Source organism: Xiphophorus couchianus, chromosome 19 (genome assembly GCF_001444195.1).
Source record: "Xiphophorus couchianus chromosome 19, X_couchianus-1.0, whole genome shotgun sequence".
NCBI classification, from domain to species: domain Eukaryota; kingdom Metazoa; phylum Chordata; class Actinopteri; order Cyprinodontiformes; family Poeciliidae; genus Xiphophorus; species Xiphophorus couchianus.
In genome coordinates this window covers 6,906,841-6,926,755 of record NC_040246.1, presented here as the reverse complement: position 1 = coordinate 6,926,755, position 19,915 = coordinate 6,906,841, and the positions used below count along the sequence as shown (strand labels likewise).

Sequence of the window (19,915 nt, the reverse complement as noted above, 5' to 3'; positions counted from 1 at the left end):
TGGAGTTTATTTTCCATGCTCAGGGTGCCTGGGATTTGGTTGCTAATTGGCAGTGCATGAAGCTAATATTAAAGAGACAAGCGCACCGCCTGGACTTGCATGGGGGAATTTTCTGCCATAATCCAAGAGCACACATATTCAGTCTGAAAGCAGAATTTTGAGTCTTTTGTTCTCAAAACTTTTAATACTATTGCTTACATTTTTTTACCAGGCATTTTTTACCAAACTTTATATCAGGCGAGTCTCTCTAACCTGAGAATGTGAACCTGTACTGGGCTGATTCTGTGCCTTCAAATAATTTTAACAATATTCCTGGAGAAGATTAATAACTTATAAGTTATAAGTTTGAAACAGGAACAGGTCTGAATAAACAGTCTGTGTGCTACATTCAAGAGAGAGATTCGTTTGATGCATCAAAGAGTGATGTCATAACTGCTGATGTCATTGTTACCAGTGGAACTGAACATTCTAATGGTGCATTCACATCAAACACGTTTTGAGCGTCAGGCGAGTCTGGTTTATATTCAAGGTCTATATAAACCAGAGCGTCAGGCGAGTCTGGTTTATATTCAAGGTCTATATAAACCAGAGCGTCAGGCGAGTCTGGTTTATATTCAAGGTCTATGTGAAGCGTTGGATGCGCTGGATTTGTCAAATGCTCCAAACGGTTCAAATTGCGCCGCGCTAGAGGCTTGAAGCGCGCCTCCACGGCCCTCGACTCGCCTCCACATAGACTTTGAATGCAAACCAGTTGCGCCTGACACTCAAAACGCATTTGGTGAGAACACACCATTATATGTCCAGTGTCACATAAGATCAGTGCTTCTCAATTCCTGTCCTTAAACCCCCTGCTCTGCATGTTTTAGATGTGTCTCTGTTTCAGAACAGCTGTTCTAGAACAGCATAACCTCTTCTGCAGTCATCAAGTACTGCAGAAGCCTGTTAATCACCCATAGATTCAATCCAGGTGTGGCAGAAGGGGAACACCTAAAACATGCAGGGCAGGGGGCCTGAGGACCGGAATTGAGAAACACTGCATTAGTTCCATTATATTAGGACCAAAACCTGGTCCTAATATGATGGACTCATTGCTTTGGGTCAGGGGTAACATTTAGAGGTAAGATGCTAATTATGTTTTAGTTAGTGATAGAGTTAGGAATAGACTAGTATTGGTTAGGGAAAACGTGTGGATTAGTCAAAATCGCAGCTACTAAAATGAAGGAAATCAATGCTAAGTTCTAATATGGGTCGAAATAGTTTTACAGCATTTTGTTTTCTAAATTATTATAAACAATGATGATATAATATTAGGGTGTTTTTCTGACAATTGTGTAGCTGCAGTACACTAATAGTCTAATGTGTTGAATGTGCTGAGACACATTCAACACATTAGAAACCAATCAGAACCAAAAGTTTGCCTTTTGGTTCTGATTGGTGGTTTCTGGACAGTAGCAGAGCCAGATGCATTTTCACAGATTCTCTGTTTCATATTCTACTGTCAGACACTTTTAACAAATATTCATTCATCCATCATCTAACACACTTATCCATGCGCACACACATTCACACCTTAGGACAATATAGAGAGATCAATTAATTAAGTAATTAATGCCGAGTGTTAGCAAAACCTAGGTTTGGATAGTGACCGAGGTTAGTGCCACCTGGGTGTGGGTCGGCGTAAAGGCCGAGCCGGGCATAGATTGGCCTTCATGCCAACGCCAACATGAAGCCCCTCCATGCTACCAGTAGAGGTTGGTCGCATGGACGTCTGTCTTTCCTCGGACCTCCATGTTTGTGTGGAGGCTTGGCTTTGCGTGGACTCCTCTGATTGCAACCTGGGTGTGGGTCGGCGCAAAGGCCGAGCCACACTATGCATGGAGACCCCTGATTGATTGGAGGTCTGTCTTTCTTCGTATCTCACTGGTTGATTGGAGGTCTGTCTTTCGTTAGACTGCCCTAATTGATTGAAGGTCTGTCGTTCGTTAGACCTCCCTAATTGATTGGAGGTCTGTCTTTTGTTAGACCGCCCTAATTGATTGGAGGTCTGTCTTTCGTTAGACCGCCCTAATTGATTGGAGGTCTGTCGTTCGTTAGACCGCCCTAATTGATTGGAGGTCTGTCTTTCCTCGTACCTCACTGGTTGATTAGAGGTCTGTCTTTCCTTGAACTCCTCTGTTCGTAGGGAGCCTTCTGTTTGCAGGGGGACCTCTGGTTGGGTGGAAACTCTATGATGTCTGTTTTCCAGAGAAAGTTTTAACTTCGCCTTCAGGTCTGCAACCTGACCCTGCAGAGATTTCACCATTTCCTCCTGTTCTTTGAATTTTGAAGCTTGCTCAGTGTGACGTTTGAGCTGCTCCTCATATTTAAGTCTCACTCTATATTCTTCAACCATGACTTCTATCAGACCTTTGTTGCGGAAGGCGTATTTTTCAGCCTCCCTCTTGAAGTACTCCAGCTGTTGAAGAAGGCTCTTGTCGGCTGTAACTTTGGTAGAGCAAGAAACCTTTGACACATCTTTAATCTCTGGCATTTTTCTTTCACGTTCATGTTTAACTCGCAGGTGATGTTCTTTTACTACCATGTTTTGCAGTTTCTCAATCTCCTCCTGCTGTGATTTGACCTCAGCCTGACATGCAATCCTTCGGTCTCTTTCCTCATGGAGATCAAAAATCTTACTCTGCAGTTCTTTTTTAAGATCGTCTACCTGCTTTGTGAGATTGATGACGTGTTGACTTGTTTCTTCCACGACTTCCAATGCGGGGGTATTCTCGAAGCCAGCAGAGGGAGTTGTTTCCTGCTCGACGTCCAGTGATGTTGGACTCTCTAAGTTGCCGGAAGGACCTGATTCCCCCTGGATCTCTGGTGATTCTTCTTCCGGCTTAATGGGGCTGTCATCTTTGAAAGGGAAAATGACAGCGTCGTAGTCGACTTGGATGTTGAGGTCCATCATGTCGACCCATGAAAGCTCAGCTGGAAAAGCTTCATGTTCACAAGCAATCTGTTGTTGCTTCATGTCGATGTTCTGGTAAATTCTTGCTTCTCTGAAAGGCATGTAATATCTGGAATCGTTATCCCGCTTGTTTCAATTAATTTCGAACGTGCTCTGAAGAGTGATCTGTCGTGATAGAACTGTGGAACAGGTCTGAGAAAACGCTGTCTGTGAGCTACATTCAAGAGAGAGACTCCTTTGTGGTATCATAGAGTGGATGTCATAACCGCTGATGTCATTGATACCATTAGAACTGAACATTCTATCCACCTTATTCCTGGGAGGCTTACTGGGGAAACGATTATGGGTCTTACTTCCGGCGCCCACCAGAAGTAGCAGTATTTCATTGTAATTTGGAGGGTTTTTGGCTAATCTATGTTCATGGTAGAAGTTACATCTCTCTTTTCAGTTACTGTACAATATTTAGTAAACTTGTTTATGGACACACCGTCTGCTGTCAGAGAGCTGTTCAGTACAGAGGATTGTAATTATGAGTTTAATCACGGGGAGCGACAGGAAGACAGCGTTAAGTTTTGTAACTGAATTTCGAAATAAAAGCCTAAATATTCCTCTCAGGGTAGTACTAACTAATATTAGCCTTTAGTATGTTTTGTCTCTCAGGTTATTGCGCTACCCTGCTGCACACGACAGTGAATTAACATTAATACAAACCTTAGCATTTCACTGCCCCCCATTAGCATTAGCCTTTTCCTTAGAAAAAAAGCTTTTAGCTATTTTTCTTATTTATTAGCCACACTTAGTACACTGAATGGAGTGATGCTCCACATGCTACTGACAGCATTTTGGCTAATGTTAGCAGTTTGGCTCATTTTAACTTGTACACTAATTTCAACATACTGAATGGCATAAGTCCATGTTACTCAACATGTTTGTGACTCTCCACATGCTAGTGAGTACATTGTAGCTTACTTTAGCATTGATGCTAATTTGTAGCATCAGAACGCCCACGAAGTGTGCCAACCGACAGGCACACTTTGGCAGGCCCCGTTTAAATTTCTTCAAAAAGTTTCTAGTTTTTTTTCCTTCTTCTTTTTATGGCAGTTGGGAAAACACTGAAAATGCTGACGCTATTGCGCCCTCTACTGCGCATGCGGCACATGCACAGTAGAGGGCGCATGATTCCGGGCAGATTTTCGTTTGCCCGGAAATCACATACAAGTCGCATATATTTGGAAGTGTGAACGGCCAAGACAAAAAAAATTTTAAATCTGATTTGACAAAAAATTGGAATTGGGTCACTTCAGGCTGCAGTGTGAACGCAGCCTTAGTCTTTGCTCACTTACTGACATTTGCTTCTCCAAGTGGGTGGTGCAGGTTGCTGCAATCGATAGTAGCCTATGTGGTTACTATCGATTAGCCTGTGTGGCTAATCAATGATCAATCATCGTTTTAATCAAATACATTAAATTGATGGAAGATCTGTTTGTAATCAAGCTGTATACATACTGGGTGATAATGTGATGAAAATTTTGAACATTATAAGAGAAAATGACCACAATCAGCATGTGAAGGAGAACATATTAAGCACATAAAATGCTAAAAACAAGGTCACAACTGTTGCATGGGTTGCATTAACAGTTTGAGTTAAACATAAATCAAGTTTTAATGCCTGATGTTACTTTAAGAAATTTGTCACAAATTTAGAGTGACATGCACCCAACTGGAATGGGGAGTTATGATGAAGTGAAATAGAAATAACATGTAGTTTTAAAAACCTTTTATAAATAAAATCTGAAAAATATAGTGTTAAGGAAGAATAATTTATAAATTAACTTTGGAAAAAAAGTTTGGCTCTCTCTTCCTATGGATCCCAGGTCCTCTCAGCGGGCGACGTGCGGCCACAAGGAAAACAACAATGCGTGTTGACGTCACAGAATTACAGAGTTTAATCCCATACAAAGCAACGTATGAATTAACAACAAAACTGCAGAGGAACAGAGATATACATTCATTACCTGAGACAGGAAAAAATAGAGAAAGAAAAGACAAAGAAAAGTCAAAGATGCGTCTTTGGAGAGAGCTGATGCAAAAAAGCAAAATAGTGGCAGCTATCTGAATTATTACTCCTGTGCACAAACTCTTATACTGAAGGTGTGTCTTTCCTTTTTAATATATTCATTTAAGGCATACCTCTGGTTGACCAACTGGAAGCTACCTTGGACACTCAGAAAAACTTAGAACTCCCCCTAATTTACGCCAAAGATCAAAGGCCATTTGCTTTCTGGTTCAACAAAAGAGCCAACAGCTGCATCCTGGCCTCCTGGATTCTACGGTCATTTGGGTAAAGAAAAACATAAGATAAGATTTCACAGATACCTGTGGAATCCGGAGTCTCTCCCGTTATCTCTCCTTATATAAATTCTCAGAACAAACTTAAATCCAGTAATTTGGTTCAAGGATAGGTTATCTTCACAAAACCCAGTTTTGCTCCTCTGCACCCAGCACCTCAAAAGATTGAGTCTTTCCAAAAATAACACATAAAATCAACAGAACAAAATGAGGTATAATTCCTTTTCTAACCTATGAAACATAATATTCAATCCTAAGTATACAAGTTAACACAATCATTTTCCAAAACCCCATTTAGCATAAATCCTGAGCCATTTTCTAATACTAAACAAAACATTTTCATTCAAACAATTTCCATTTGATTCTGATATTGTCAAAGATAGTACAATTTTCAAATACATTCATCATTTACTAGTTTAGTAGTTCTAAAATTAGATAATACAATCTTCATTAAAAACATGCTATTAGTACTTAGAAAAATGTCTTAGAAATTAAATGTTAGTGGTTTCAACATTCTATGTTGTATTCAGTTTTACACCATCCCAGATGTTGGTTCTGGAAGACTTTTGATCTTCTGTGAACCAAACAGACTTCTCTCCTCCGGGCTCAAGTGATACTGCCCTGCAGGAGATGCTAATTTTATGGCCTCCTCTGATAACACAGCAGGAGCCTCATTGAGAGATCCCCTTTGATCTGCATTTGGTTCCTGTACTTTGAATACTTACTCATCCATAGTTTAGTTTTAAATCCTTAACACAAACCTGTTCAAAATTAAGAAATTTGTTCAAAATAAGAATGTTCAATATACCTTTTAGACATGCCGTAAGATTAATTGTATTAAGCACTAAAAATAATCATTTTTCCTCAACAATAGGAAACATATTTAATCAACCATCTTTACTCCTGTGACTAAATAAAATCCTGTGCAGCTGCCAGGAGTCGTCTAATTAGTAAATGAAAACAAATATTATCATGAATACCAAGGCCCACAGCAAATAACTCAGGGTTTACAGTATAAAATAATACCCTGATCTTTAAACTTTCATAAGCAGCACTGTGCCCTCCATCACAAAAGAAAAGAATTTAGCAAAACTGCAAACCTACCAATTAAGTCGACAGTTTGGCAAAGAGAGCATTTATTGTAACTTTAGAGGAGCTTCAGAAATCTTGTAGAAAAATCTGTCAACAGCACAGTTTAATTAAGGAAAACTTTGAAAGACACTTCCACAGAAATAATCTAGGTTTTTTTTCTGATTTCTATGAAAAGGTTTTCTCTTTTCTTTTCTTTCTGGCGTAAGACATAAACCCCTGCAGAATTTGTTGATCCTATCTCCATTTTCTATACATCCGTACGCTGTGTTCCTGTTGCTTCATATATCAGGATGAGCAGTGTAGGAAGACTGCCAGTAAATCTTTCCAAAACCAAATTAATGCATCGTGTGTTAAAGCTCACATGGCACTTGAACGTATTTCTTTAGACACATTCGAATACAATGTTGCATGACGTTTTTCTATGTAAGTAAGAATCTTGGGGAAATGCGATTAAACTCGTATAAAGACTGTAATTGGTGTTGTGTGTATTTTAGAATAACCTCTGTATTATGAATATTGCTGTTCAGTGATGATGCACCAGCAGCAGTAGGAAAGATTATTTCTCCTGCTGGGCTCAGCATGCTGCTGCTTAGAATGCTGCTTTGCTTGTGTTTTTTTTTTTTTGCTTGTTTTTATTTCTTTTAAGAGTAAATGATCCTTTAATAATAAAACTCTGTCTCTCTTGCCTGCATTGTATTCCAGACCAACAAACTGGGAGGTAATGGATTCACCACTCCAGAGGGAGATTCTTCTGTGAACAGACATTTTCTTGCTTTTTAGCTTAAATTTTTTAAAATCTGAATTCTTATTGACTTTATCACCAATTGCCTGTATTACCAATCTCTCCTTTATTGATTTAGATCAAGACATGTATCAACACTAAAAGGACATCCATAAAAATGTGAACGTTGGAAAGAAAACAGTTAATGTTTAGCTGGTACCACCAGGGGGCAGATATGCATGCAAGACATTAGAGACTACAAGTACGGCATCTGATTTGGACAAACTTTCCCCCGTCAACCGCCATGCTGTTTATATTTTTTGACATATGGAGAATAAATGCTAAAGTTTTAAATGCCAGCGATGTGCTAAGTAACAGTGTGTGATTGTAAATGTCAAACAGAGTTTGTTTTTCTTAAACTGTCTTAGCTCAAGTCATATTGTTGGTGCCATGGAAACAGACAGCCATGTAAATTGGTTCTTTGTTTTATTTTCTTATAGAAAGTACTCCTAGAAGACTGCTACAGTGTCTCCGTCCCGTCCATCTAGCCTCCAGATGGTCTCAACAGCATTCTGAGTTTGTTTGTTTCACTCTGTTAAAAGGATTCAAGGGTGTAAGACTGCTGCAAAGTCAACGATTCGACTGGTTACTCTTAGATTTTAACACCGGGTTATAATTTTCGTTTGAACTGGAATGTACCGAATCCAAATCTGAGATTGTATTGGAATGAATAGGATTAAATTCAATCATAAGTAGACGTCAATTGGGTCGGTTTGTGTTATAAATTGTCTTGAGGCAACAGCTGCAGTGAATTAGCACTACGCTGTAGAAATATATGAAACTGAACTGAGATTAAGTGAACTGAACTGAAATTGAAAAAAATGATTCTATTAAGAATTGAACTAAATTGAACAGGAATGAAATGAACTGAAATCAATTGTGAGAAGTGACAAGCACAACAATGTCATACTACATATATAAAGGTTCTTTGCAAAATTGTATCCTGAAATATTAGAGGTTTATGGATGGCATAATATGTTGCTGTTGATATGAAATTATAAAAGTGTTTAAAATTATTACTTTAGATTTCTTCTTGTTAAAGGTACGTTTTTCCTCTCCACTATCACTACGTGCATGCTGAGTAGGAGAGATTGCTCCAAAGTCAAGAACATAAACGTATGTCAGTGCTGTAAGTCCATGACTCAATTCAATCTGATGGGGTTCCTTAAAAAACATGGTAAACTAAATTAACTAAAGAACTACTGCATTGTTTGGAAATAAGAATTAATTGAAATGCATGCATTATCGAACTGAAATCAGTTCACAATTGTTGTGAATTGGCACCATATAAATAAACTTTTGTGAATAAACTGAATTCAAATGAAAGATTAGGAAAAAGGGGAGCACAAAGCAAAAGGAATATTAATACTTAGCTCCAATATGCTGGTATTTAAGAAACAAGGTTGTTCTTACACCAGGAGTTAAGGTCAGACAGGAGAGTATAATGCCAGTGAAAGTAAATTTTCTCTCTTTGCTTCGTTACCGAAGAAAAATGGGAGGGTGGACATTGGTAATGCCCATGCAATGTGCAGCAGATGGCGCCTTAGAAACATTAAAAACACATCTATTGGCCAAAATAAATGAGAGTTGTTCTGCATGGAAAACACAAAAAGGAACACATGTAGAAGAATTTGCACATAAACAAACTGCTGCATGCTAGGAAATTATTAAAGAGCATCTGCTCCGTGTTTAAGCAAAAATCACACATTAAGGCGCACGCTTCTAGCTATGGTGTTTTAGTTAAAACATCTCTGTTTTGACTGAATCAAGGATCCCGGGCAGCCACGAAAGATTGACATGCAGGGTCTGTTCGAGTCCCTCAGTCTGCTATTATGTACACGCCAAACGAGGTTTCTGTGTTTCATGCTCAGTGGGTGGAGGTTGCCAAATGACTGGTTTTAACATGAATTAAAATGCTGGTTTAATACATCAAAGCGCCCAACGGCCTCATGTCGTTTTTTACATTTGACAACTTATATTTCTGCTTTTCAAGCCCCCTGACAAGAACAATGGTGGCTTACTTTAAAGCCTCGGCTTTGAAACAGTCTGACGGAGAATGACACACTGGGAATAAAGCACAGAGCTGACAAATATAATACATCACAACTATATGTCCACTTTGGAGATATATAATATTGTTGGGATCATAACTTTGCAACAAGAAAATATTAAAAAACATCTGTCAAATAAACATGAGATACTTTAGGTATTGTTCCCTGTGGTTTGTTGCAGTCTGACCTGTGAGCCTGACAAATGGAAAATATGACAAAGATGTCATATTCCCATCATTTTATGTGTTTCTGTTTTTATTTTTGATTTAAAGGAGAACAATGTGCAATTCAATGCATTTTGTCTCTGTTAGCAGTCGTCCTGGAAGTAGAGAGTGCAACATAAATCTGTGGGGACATCTGCTGGTAGACAACAAGACGAGGCAAAAGTCCAAATTCTCCTAAAGCATTCAGGAAACTAAATGATCAGGTTATGTGACTACTTTAATTAAAAGTGTCTCTTTAAACATATGCATGTCTGAAGTTGTGTTATTCTTCATTATTATATGTCAAGAAAAGTGGTGGAAGCTGGAAAAAAACAGGTAATAAGAGGATGTAGAAGATTTTTTTCCTTGCTTCAGTTTGCACAACTCCAGTTAAAATGAATCAACTTCTGTGTAGGTTTGCTTTTTTTTTTTTTTTTTAACTTCAACTGCATAATTTTGTGAAACAATGATACCTCTTTTTACAGCTCAACCCGAATCACACAGACATTCAAAATGGGCATTGTACGTAGCAGCTATAGGGATGTTATTAGAAATTACGTTTCCTCCTCATGTAAGCCTTTTTCCATTTATATTGTTTTCAGGTGGGATTCAGAATGATTGGATGTTCTCCCTCAGAGCCTGCAGGTGGATAAAAATGTCATGCAGGAAGAACAGATGATTCTCACTATACATCTTTTTTTTGTGCGGATGAGTGCAACCTTTCAATTGAAAACAAGTTAGCAGCTATATTTTAAAGCTTTGTGCTCATTAGGACATACAACGTGGTTGTGCCTTTCAGCACATCTATTTATTAAATGACACTTTCACCGCCCAATTATTTTAAATTTAAAACTTGAAAATATCGTGTATATATATAATAATAAAGGTGAAAGTTGGTGTTTTGCATGCACATTGAAATATACAGTAACTTCCTCATTTTCAAGGCAAATGTGTGCTTTCAGTTTCAGCACATTAAAAAATATATATAATTTATAGTGCAGTCTACTCAATGTCCTACAGTCTTTAAAATCTAATATTTTTCTGAAAGAAAAAACATCATTTCAAGGAAGATAAGTCAGTGTCTAGATGCCAAGTGAAACAATCATATTTATAGCCTTTTCATGGTTTTGATGAGGTGTAATGTAATAAGGCAATCTTTAAAATATGAATTATAAGAACTAAAGTCATTTCAGACCCATTCCAGGCCATTCCGTTGGTAAAACGAACATTAAAGCTTGAAGTTAAACATCTTTCAACGACCAACAGCCATTTAAACAATGGGATGTTTAAATTGATTTTTGTCCATGTTAAGGTCATGTTTAAAATATGGCTCCTTCCTGAAAGGCTGAGATTCTATTTTATTGTGAAAGAAAACATTTTAGTTGCCTTCCACCGAGAAGGTCCTTGGTTCAAATCCCAAGTCGGGGTTCCTTTGTATGTAGTTTGCATGTTCTCCCTCATGCATGTGTTGTTTCTCCAGCTTCCTCCCATATAACTGTTGTGTTAGTAGCTCTCTCTAAATTGCACTTTGGTGTGTGAATGTGTGGTTGTTAATAACTTGTATTGCGAAAAATCTCAGAAATTCCCAAAATGCCGTCACTAAGAGTTACGTGTTACTCTTATGGTTCTTTGTGAATGCCTTGGTGTATTGGGTAAAAGACTTATACCAGTAAAATCTTCCATTTCTTTCCTGAAAACGTTATTTTGTCTCAATAGCGCTGATGTATAGGGTTCCAGTTTTGGAAGCATCCATTATCAAAATAAAAATAAAACATCCCAGTTTTCTGAGAAGTAGATGCAGTTTACTGTGTTGCTCTGGGAATAGAAAAAGTCTGATGTGTTTTATTCACCATTGTGACTAGAAACTAAAGCTACAGCTAAAGTTGCAAAATATCTGTTTTTGTGCATTCTGGCCCTGACTACTCATGGGCTGACTAATGGCTTGTGGTCTCTGAAGTTGCATTTAGGCCAGAGAATTTCATGCCTCAATAGTTTCAGGATTTATTTTCAGTTCCTGCCACAACCTGCTCAGTGTAATTTAAGAAAAAAAAAAGACATTATTTAGAATTTGTTATAAAAGAGGCAGACTCAGGCTTAAAGTTCACTTCTAAGAATCATCTTTAAGCCTTCTTAGTTCACATTTATTACTCAAGGAACACATGAAAACCTGACTGATACACAAGAGATGCTATGTTCGCATGGCTTCCTGAAGTAATTCTGTTTAACTAGATAGAGATGGATAAAATAAGTCTTTCACAGTCTTTATTTGGTCAACAAAAGTATGTTTTCTGTTTGTGGCATTTCATTGAAAAAAAGTCTAATTCTGAGAATGAACTGACATAGTCTGCCCACATTTGAGAGCGGGTTTATGCATGCATTTAGACAGAACGTTTATGTTATGTTTATTTATGAATGTTTTAGTCACAGCAAAAGACTGCCTTATTACATTACACCACATCAAAAACCTGAAAAGGCCGTAAGAGCCGATTGCATCATGCAAGTCTACTTTTTTACAGTAACCCAGAGGCATCGCATTCATTGCCAACCTTTTTTAGTCATTAAGGACAAAAAGTTTCAAGTCCAAAAGATTGCTAGAAAAACCAAACAGATTAGTATTTTTCAGCATTTTTGTTTTGCAGAAATTTCTTAAAAATCATCCGTCCTTATCGAAACTAATAATCACTTAACATTTTGCTCTTTAAAACATTGATTATATAATGCTAGTTGGGGTACATTTTCACATAAATGTGTTATTTTATAATTGAAGAAATGTTGCTTGGCTGGGGCACTTAGAAATTTTTTAAAAACGAGTCTTGGTAATGTCAAAGATAACTACAATTTCATCAGTGAACAATAAAAAGAACAAATGTTATGAAACCCTAACATCTTGTTCTACATGTTTTGTGATACCCAGGACATTAAAAGAGAGGTCTTAAAGAGTCAATTGAACATTTTGTGCTCAAATGTCTTAGCAACATAGTAAATTTTAAATCAAAGGCTAAAGGAAGCTAACAGCTGCTCAAACAATGAATGGCAGATCTTTCACATATTCAAAACTAAAAGTATGTAGCCCAGCTCACAAACAATTAGCAAAATAGCTTATGTTTTGTGTTCCTTTATAGAAAAAATAACATGAAATAACACAGTTGAATATAGCTAAAATCCTAATACATATTCACAATTTGATCCAGAATGAAGTAAATCAAAGTATTTAGGACAAAAACAAAAAAATATATATTAAATTGTTACATTTTTATACCAGGTATTTGAAGTAGGGCTGCACAGTGGCGCAGTTGGTAGCACTGTTGCCTTGCAGCAAGAAGGTCCTGGGTTCGATTCCCGGCCGGGGTCTTTCTGCATGGAGTTTGCATGTTCTCCCTGTGCATGCGTGGGTTCTCTCCGGGTACTCCGGCTTCCTCCCACAGTCCAAAAACATGACTGTCAGGTCAATTGGTTTCTCTAAATTCTCCCTAGGTGTGTGTGTGTGTGTGTGAATGGTTGTTTGTCCTGTATGTCTCTGTGTTGCCCTGCGACAGACTGGCGACCTGTCCAGGGTGAACCCCGCCTCTCGCCCGGAACGTAGCTGGAGATAGGCACCAGCAACCCTCCCGACCCCATTAGGGACAAGGGTGAACAGAAAATGGATGGATGGATGGGTATTTGAAGTAGACATTTATTTTAATAATAAATCAAGCAATAAAATTTAGATCAATGGCTTCACAAAAGTGAACAATGTAAAACCTGGTCATTGTTCATGTTAGCAAGACTGTATTTTTTAAAACATGACTCAGCAACAAAATGTTTGTTACATTAATGGAGGAGACGGTGGGATCATAAATAACAGCAAAACATTAAAATTTTTAAATTATCCTGAATTAGTAAATGTTTGGTTGATCCGAGCACGCCAGAAGTTGGTTTTGTTTAAAAGAAGAAGACAAAACATTATTCTGTTAGCGTAAAAAAAAACAAAAAAACATGGTACTTGAAATCCAGACTTTGGTAAAACACAGAACAATTTTCACTTGTAAACTTACGATATGCTTTGATGAGTATTTTTGTTGTTTTATTGTTTTGTTTTTTCAAATGGACAAAAATGTCCTAATTGATACATCTGATGGTAACATATCACTAGTTTGCAGTGGGACTCATGGATCCTAGGCAGCCATAAAAAGCCTGACATGCAGGGTCTGTTAAAGTCCCTCAGTCTGCTACTCTATACATGCCAAAGGGTTTAATGTGTCGTGCCTGGTGGGTGGAGGTTGCCAGCTGACAGATTTTCACAGGAGTTAAAATAGTGGTTTAACACATCAAAACCCACAATAGCCTCATGCTGTTTTCTTACATTTGACAATTTCTATTTCTACTTTTCAAGCCCCCTGGCATGAATGATGCTGGCTTACTTTGAAGCTTCAACTTTGAAGCAGTGTGACTGGCTGAGAACGCAGCACCAAGCTGACTAATATCTCTGAGAATTTATATGCCACTGCTGTTGGGCCGCTTAAGAGAGTTTAACACTGCTGGCTTCATAACGATGCTAAGATATCAAACATGGAAACAAAAGTTGTACGATAAAGCTTCAGCTAAACATACCTGTGGCGATATAATGATAAAGAAATCATTTCAGAATTGTTCTATAGCGTGTATCTGTTATATTTTTAACTAAACTTAGATTAAAATAATGTACAAATCACTGCATTGCGCCTCTATTGATAGTAATAATGGCTGAGAGGAAGTTTCCATAGCAGAGACTGTAAAATAGACCTGTGGGGACATCTGCTGGTGGAGAGCAAAACCTCTACAGGGGATGTTGTTACTCAAAGAGGTTTGAAGCTGAAGACAAAGGCTGAATTGAATTTTGTAAAGTAGTTAATTTATGAGGGGAAAATGCCAGCAAAGCATTGCAACTGCAGCATGTCACTTTCATTTAAAAAAAAGAATGTTTTTAATATATTTGCTAAAACTGCTACCGTGTTGTGACAGTATATTACGAGACAGATAATCCGTGAAAAGACTGGGCTCCTCCACCTCCTCCCAGTGCTAATATTGCCATCTGAAGAAATGCAACTAGTCAAAGCCAGGAGGAGCATCTTAGTGCTGTCAATCACCTCAGTGTATACGCTGCTCAATGTGCTAAACAACTTGCCATTCTAGGAAAACCATTTATCTGCCATCATCGGTGGCCATGCTAACTAGCATGAGCAACCACGACAGGCTCTGCTGACAGGAAGAAACAATAGCATGGCAGAGAACAAGCAGGAGAGATGGAGGGGGGAGAGTGTACACAAGGCTGACTGACAGCGCTAAGACCCTCCTCCTGGCTCTGATTGGTTGTTTCAAGTTACCACTGGGAGTATTTGGTAAAGGAGGAGGAGCTGGATTGGTTTTCCCAGACTATCTGTCTGATACCATACTGTTACCACATAGTGACAATTTCAACAAATATGTAAAAACTATATACACTGCTCAAAAAAATAGAGGGAACACTCAAATAACACATCCTAGATCTGAATGAAAGAAATATTCTCATTGAATACTTTGTTCTGTACAAAGTTCCATTTGCACAACAGCAGGTGAAATTGATTGTCAATCAGTGTTGCTTCCTAAGTGGACAGTTTGATTTCACAGACGTTTGATGTACTTGGAGTTATATTGTGTTGTTTAAGTGTTCCCTTTATTTTTTTGAGCAGTGTATATTTTTAGTAAAAGTTACATAGTGCAGATTTAAAAGGGCAACATTTGCATGCTGTGAAAAAGTATTTTCCCCATCTTTTGCTTGTTTCAGATTGTCTTCTTTGCATAAGAAGGTGAAAATCCAACTTTGGACGGTTTTGAAGTTGCACCAAAACATCCGAGTCAGATTTAAAGGCTTGCTTGAACAGGGCAGGATAAGTCAATGGACCACACAAAACATGTTCATTGCACTGTTTGCACAAAATCAGAACAACATAAACTATCTTTGAAAGAAACATGCGAATGCTGAAAACAAACGGAATGGAAACAGTGCTTTCACTGACAGGGGACACTGAGCCACAGTGGATTCATAATCCAAGTATTTCATTTGTGCCCTGGAAAAGAGAGACCTTGCACCTGATCAAACTATTACGCGTGATGGATCCCAGCATATAAAGTGTCTGAGCTTGACACTTGAATTTCTTGCTGGGGCAGTGAGTTACACTTACATAAACCATGGGGAAATATTTTGTTTTTGTTGTTCTTCCTTCTACAACATCACTTAATTCAGTGCATAGGGTGTGGTGTCCTTGTTTTGTTACACTCAGCCTAAATTAAATTGCTACTTGCAGACTATGTTCTAAGAATGTCATGAAGTTGCAGGTGTTGGTGGTGAGGAGGCAGACGCTGAGACCCAGGTAAGAGAGAGATGGTATTTTAATAATAAATCATGCTCCAAAACAGTCCAGAAGGTTCTGGCGGCACGGCTGAGCAGAAGCCAGGGGTCACAACGGTAGCAACAGAATATATCCGTGGCAAACAAACAGGCAGACAGAAATGACGCGACAAGCGACGAGGACCCGACCAGGAACAAGGAGCACAGGTGGAGTTATATACACAGAGAGACAAGACACACCAGGGAACAATCATGGGTAGGACAGGTCAGCTCGGAGACTCAGAGACACAGAAAACTCTAAATAAATACACAGAAAAACTCAGAACATGACAAAGAAGGTGAAAACTGAAGCTGTGAGTGAACAAGCAGCCACTGGGCGAAGGCTCTTTCGAGATGCTGTATGCATAAGAGAGCAGCATAATTCGTTTTTTTCCACCCACAGGCAAAGCACTACTTTGCACGTCTAAACTGGTTTGTTGGTCGAAAGGTGGTGGTTGGTGGCTACTGGTATGGTTGATCAGTGGCTTCATGGATGATGACGTCACATCATCTCATTCTGGATTAATAGCTTTTTGCTTTTTTCACATAAATGGCAAAAAAAAGTACACTGACACAGCAATATTGAGCAGGATACTCTAACTACTGACTTTAGCTTGTAAAGATTACTATCCTATGTGAGTGAAAACTAAAAACGTAAAAATTATTTTAAAATATTTTTACCTCTTTGTTAAAAGGCATTTTTAAACCCCTTAAATGTCACCCCCCCAAAAAAGGAAGTGGTGATGGCTAGCTTGCTATAAAGAGGAATTACCATAGATTTCAAGTTTGGTGGAGTTCGGTTCTGAATCAATGACAGCAAATTGTAATAAGGATAATTCCACACAATTTGTGAAACTCTTATAGAAATTGAACTCTTGATCAAGATAGAAATCCTCCTCTGTTAACAGGCGAAATACAAATTCACACCAAAGTTTAGAGTAACATTTTCGAAGACAATGGTTGTCCATGCATTATTTTACTTCCACTTTACAATCCTGGTTTGTGTTGTGTCAGCGTATCATAAATTTACAAAAAATTAATCTAAGGGTTTGGTTGTAAAATGTTCATGTTTTTGCAAGGAACCTGTAACATTCTGATTCTTTCAACACAAGTCAAATAACTTTCTTTCTGCTTCACACAACTCCTCCTCACAGACTTTTTGCTATGTTAGTAAAATGGTGTATGTAGCGATAACCTCTGCATTAAATATTAAACAGTACCAGTGAGAATAAACACCTAATTACAGTATCAATATATTATGCTGGTAACAGCCATACATACCCCTGGGAGTTTTGTACATCTTTGGTAAGTTATTTTGTTTTGTCAAAACATGATGGTCAATAAGGAGCTGCACAGGGAAAACAAAATTTCACATGAAGAGGAGAAAAACACACCATGTGAAGATGCTGATTGGTCAAAACACGATTTATGGACCTAAATCAAAGACAAAGGAGACATCAAAGAGACCATGATGTAACCTTATGTGAAATTTGTGCAATTTCAGCAATTAGCTGATAGTGTTTGAACAAACCACTTGAAGAAAAAGTTTGACTATGAACAGTATTAGCGACTGTCAAACAAAGTCGCCGAGCAGCTGAATAAGGGAATCCTTGTTGATGCGCCAGCTGATCCAAAACGCCAATCCAGGATGCAGTTAAGATGGTTTAATTTTGTCTATGTTGTCAATATCCAAGAACAGTGTCCAAAAGAGCAATAAAACCGGATCCGCAGGTTTAAACAGTGATCAAGGACAACAAACCATATTATCATAAGGTAGTCAGCAAACCTCCCCCATCACCCACTCACTAAAGTCACTGCAACAGGTGATCTACAATCACTAATAACACCACGTGATCCCGCCTCTCACCTATCCACAACAAACAGCTTTGTATTATATGTAACCTGAATGTACTTTAAAAGCTTTGAACTTGGGAAAGCTTTCGTCTCTGTAAGTATTTATGTATTTGAAAGACACTTTTGCCTTGTGTTGTTTTTTTATTTCCTTGATAAAATGTAGAGCAGTGTACATATTGCAGGGTTTCCCTGTATGTAGTTGAAAGAGACTTAAGCTTGTGCTGTTTTTTTCTTTGGTTGATAAATGTAGAGCAGTGTGCATAATGCGGGTTTCCCTCGGAAAACTTACTAAGCGCGGTAGTTGTCGGACGGCCTACCATGTTTTTGAGTTTAAAAAATGTTTAAAGTTGATAGGAAATTTGAAAATATTACTAGTAAGCTATGGAATGCATTATTACATAGGTCATGGCGCAGGAGGTTTTGAACGCCACTTATGTACGGAGGCCTCAGTTCTCGACGAGGCCCGATGACCTTATTATGCTAATGCCTTCTCCCAACTCATAACCCACGTTCCTGTCCAACTATCTGGCGTGGTTTTTGTGCCACCAAGTTGGGCGCTCACTATTGTTTTATGGCAAGCACTCAACTTGGTGGCACAAAAATCACACCTTATATCTACTGTGGGGAAAAAAGGCCACTAGAGCAAATAAAAAAAATTTTAAAAAAGTCCTATAAAATCAAGTAAATACCAACTGTAAAGTCTTAAAAAGTAAAGAGACATTTTAATTGTTTTAAACTCACTTACGTTATTTAGTCCTTTGTGTCCATATCCTTTTTTATCCTTTATATGTGACTTATCACTTTACTTGGTGAAGTTGTTAGCATGAAGACTGGTAGAGACAGGCAGAAGTTGAGAGGACGGCACAACTTTCATTTATACAAATAAAACGTCAAACAAGTCATATAATGACACGAACAAAAGGAGGAGTGTATATAAAATATGACATGCAAAGATTGTAAGTGAAAATACAAATAGTACAGAGGATCACATAAATTCTGGACACTTTAACATAATTAATCTTTTCAATTTATCCCTGATCTTCTCAAATGTATCAGATTGGAACCGACTAGAACACGTACATATTTCCTTAATAAACAAACCATATACAATCCAATGCTAATAATCCAGAGATGGAAGACTTAAGCTTAATAATTTCTTTGCAATAGTTTTTGGAACAGTGAATTAAAATACCATACAGGCATCTATCCCATCTCTGTGTCTTTGTTAACTGAATACAAATGTTCAGATGCATGATTAGAGTTCATTTAAACTCAGAAGGAAGGAAAGGAATGGTCAAGTGAAGTTTGTTTGTATAAGACTCAACAGGGCAGGTTTCTGAGGAAGCAAATTTAAACGACTAGTTTGTGTATCAGTATGAAGCAGCACATCATATGTTGATGTACCTATAAAAGCTAATAGGACCAAAGATTTGCTACAGCTGTGAAGCTTAAATTTTTTTTTCCGCCTCTAGGAGATGAATTGTTGTTGAATGAATAAACTAACCTGTAGTTTTGATGTGTTTTACTGTATCTTTGTACTGAATTGTCTTTTCTGGAAACTTCCTGGAATATTCATGTTTACCTGTTAACAGCAAGGGGGGAAAATAATCAACTATTCTTATTGTTGTCTACCTATTTTCTTTTTTTTTCATCTACAAATCTCTGATCTGTACCGTCACATTGAACATGGCCACTTTGTATGTATAGATGCTAAAATCAAATTGTGTTTCATAAGCTGTCAAAATAGTTCTGAAAGGTGAATTATTTTACTTAACATGGAAACATGTTTTAAATCAACAAGACAACTAAATAAAACTGATTATTTAAAAAAAAAAAGATTAAAAATTATCTTGAGCTTATGGATTTTCTAGAGGCTGAAACATTTTAAATACAAATTCTGAAATAACTTTAAGAGCAGAAAGTGGGAAAAAGGATGTAAGTTTTGATAAATATAAATAAACAGAGGTGTCAAATAGGTTAGAAATGATTCTGAAAAATTGCAACATTAGGAAAAAAATGTAATTTAAATACATATTTTTAAGCTTTGATTTCTGTTAACTGGGATTTTACCACTAATGAAAACACAGTATTTAAGATTGCAACATTTACATCTGACCAACAAAAAATATTTGAGTATAGAAACATGTGACAAATAAAATATATGTTTAGTATCTAAAGATGAACAGTTTACTGTGTTTATTGGCCAAAGTCAGGTTTGTCTCCAAAATGCACCCTTCTGGTTAAATGAAA

General features: G+C 37.6%; 1 long non-coding RNA gene across 1 annotated transcript; it reads left to right on the top strand.

Annotated features, from left to right (window-relative positions):
- Nucleotides 1-1,343: 1,343 nt before the first annotated feature.
- LOC114133855 (uncharacterized) lies at nt 1,344-19,616 on the top strand. The gene is made up of 3 exons (XR_003593294.1): nt 1,344-1,601; nt 7,315-7,319; nt 19,606-19,616. It is a non-coding gene; the product is annotated as an uncharacterized LOC114133855 (long non-coding RNA).
- Nucleotides 19,617-19,915: the final 299 nt, after the last annotated feature.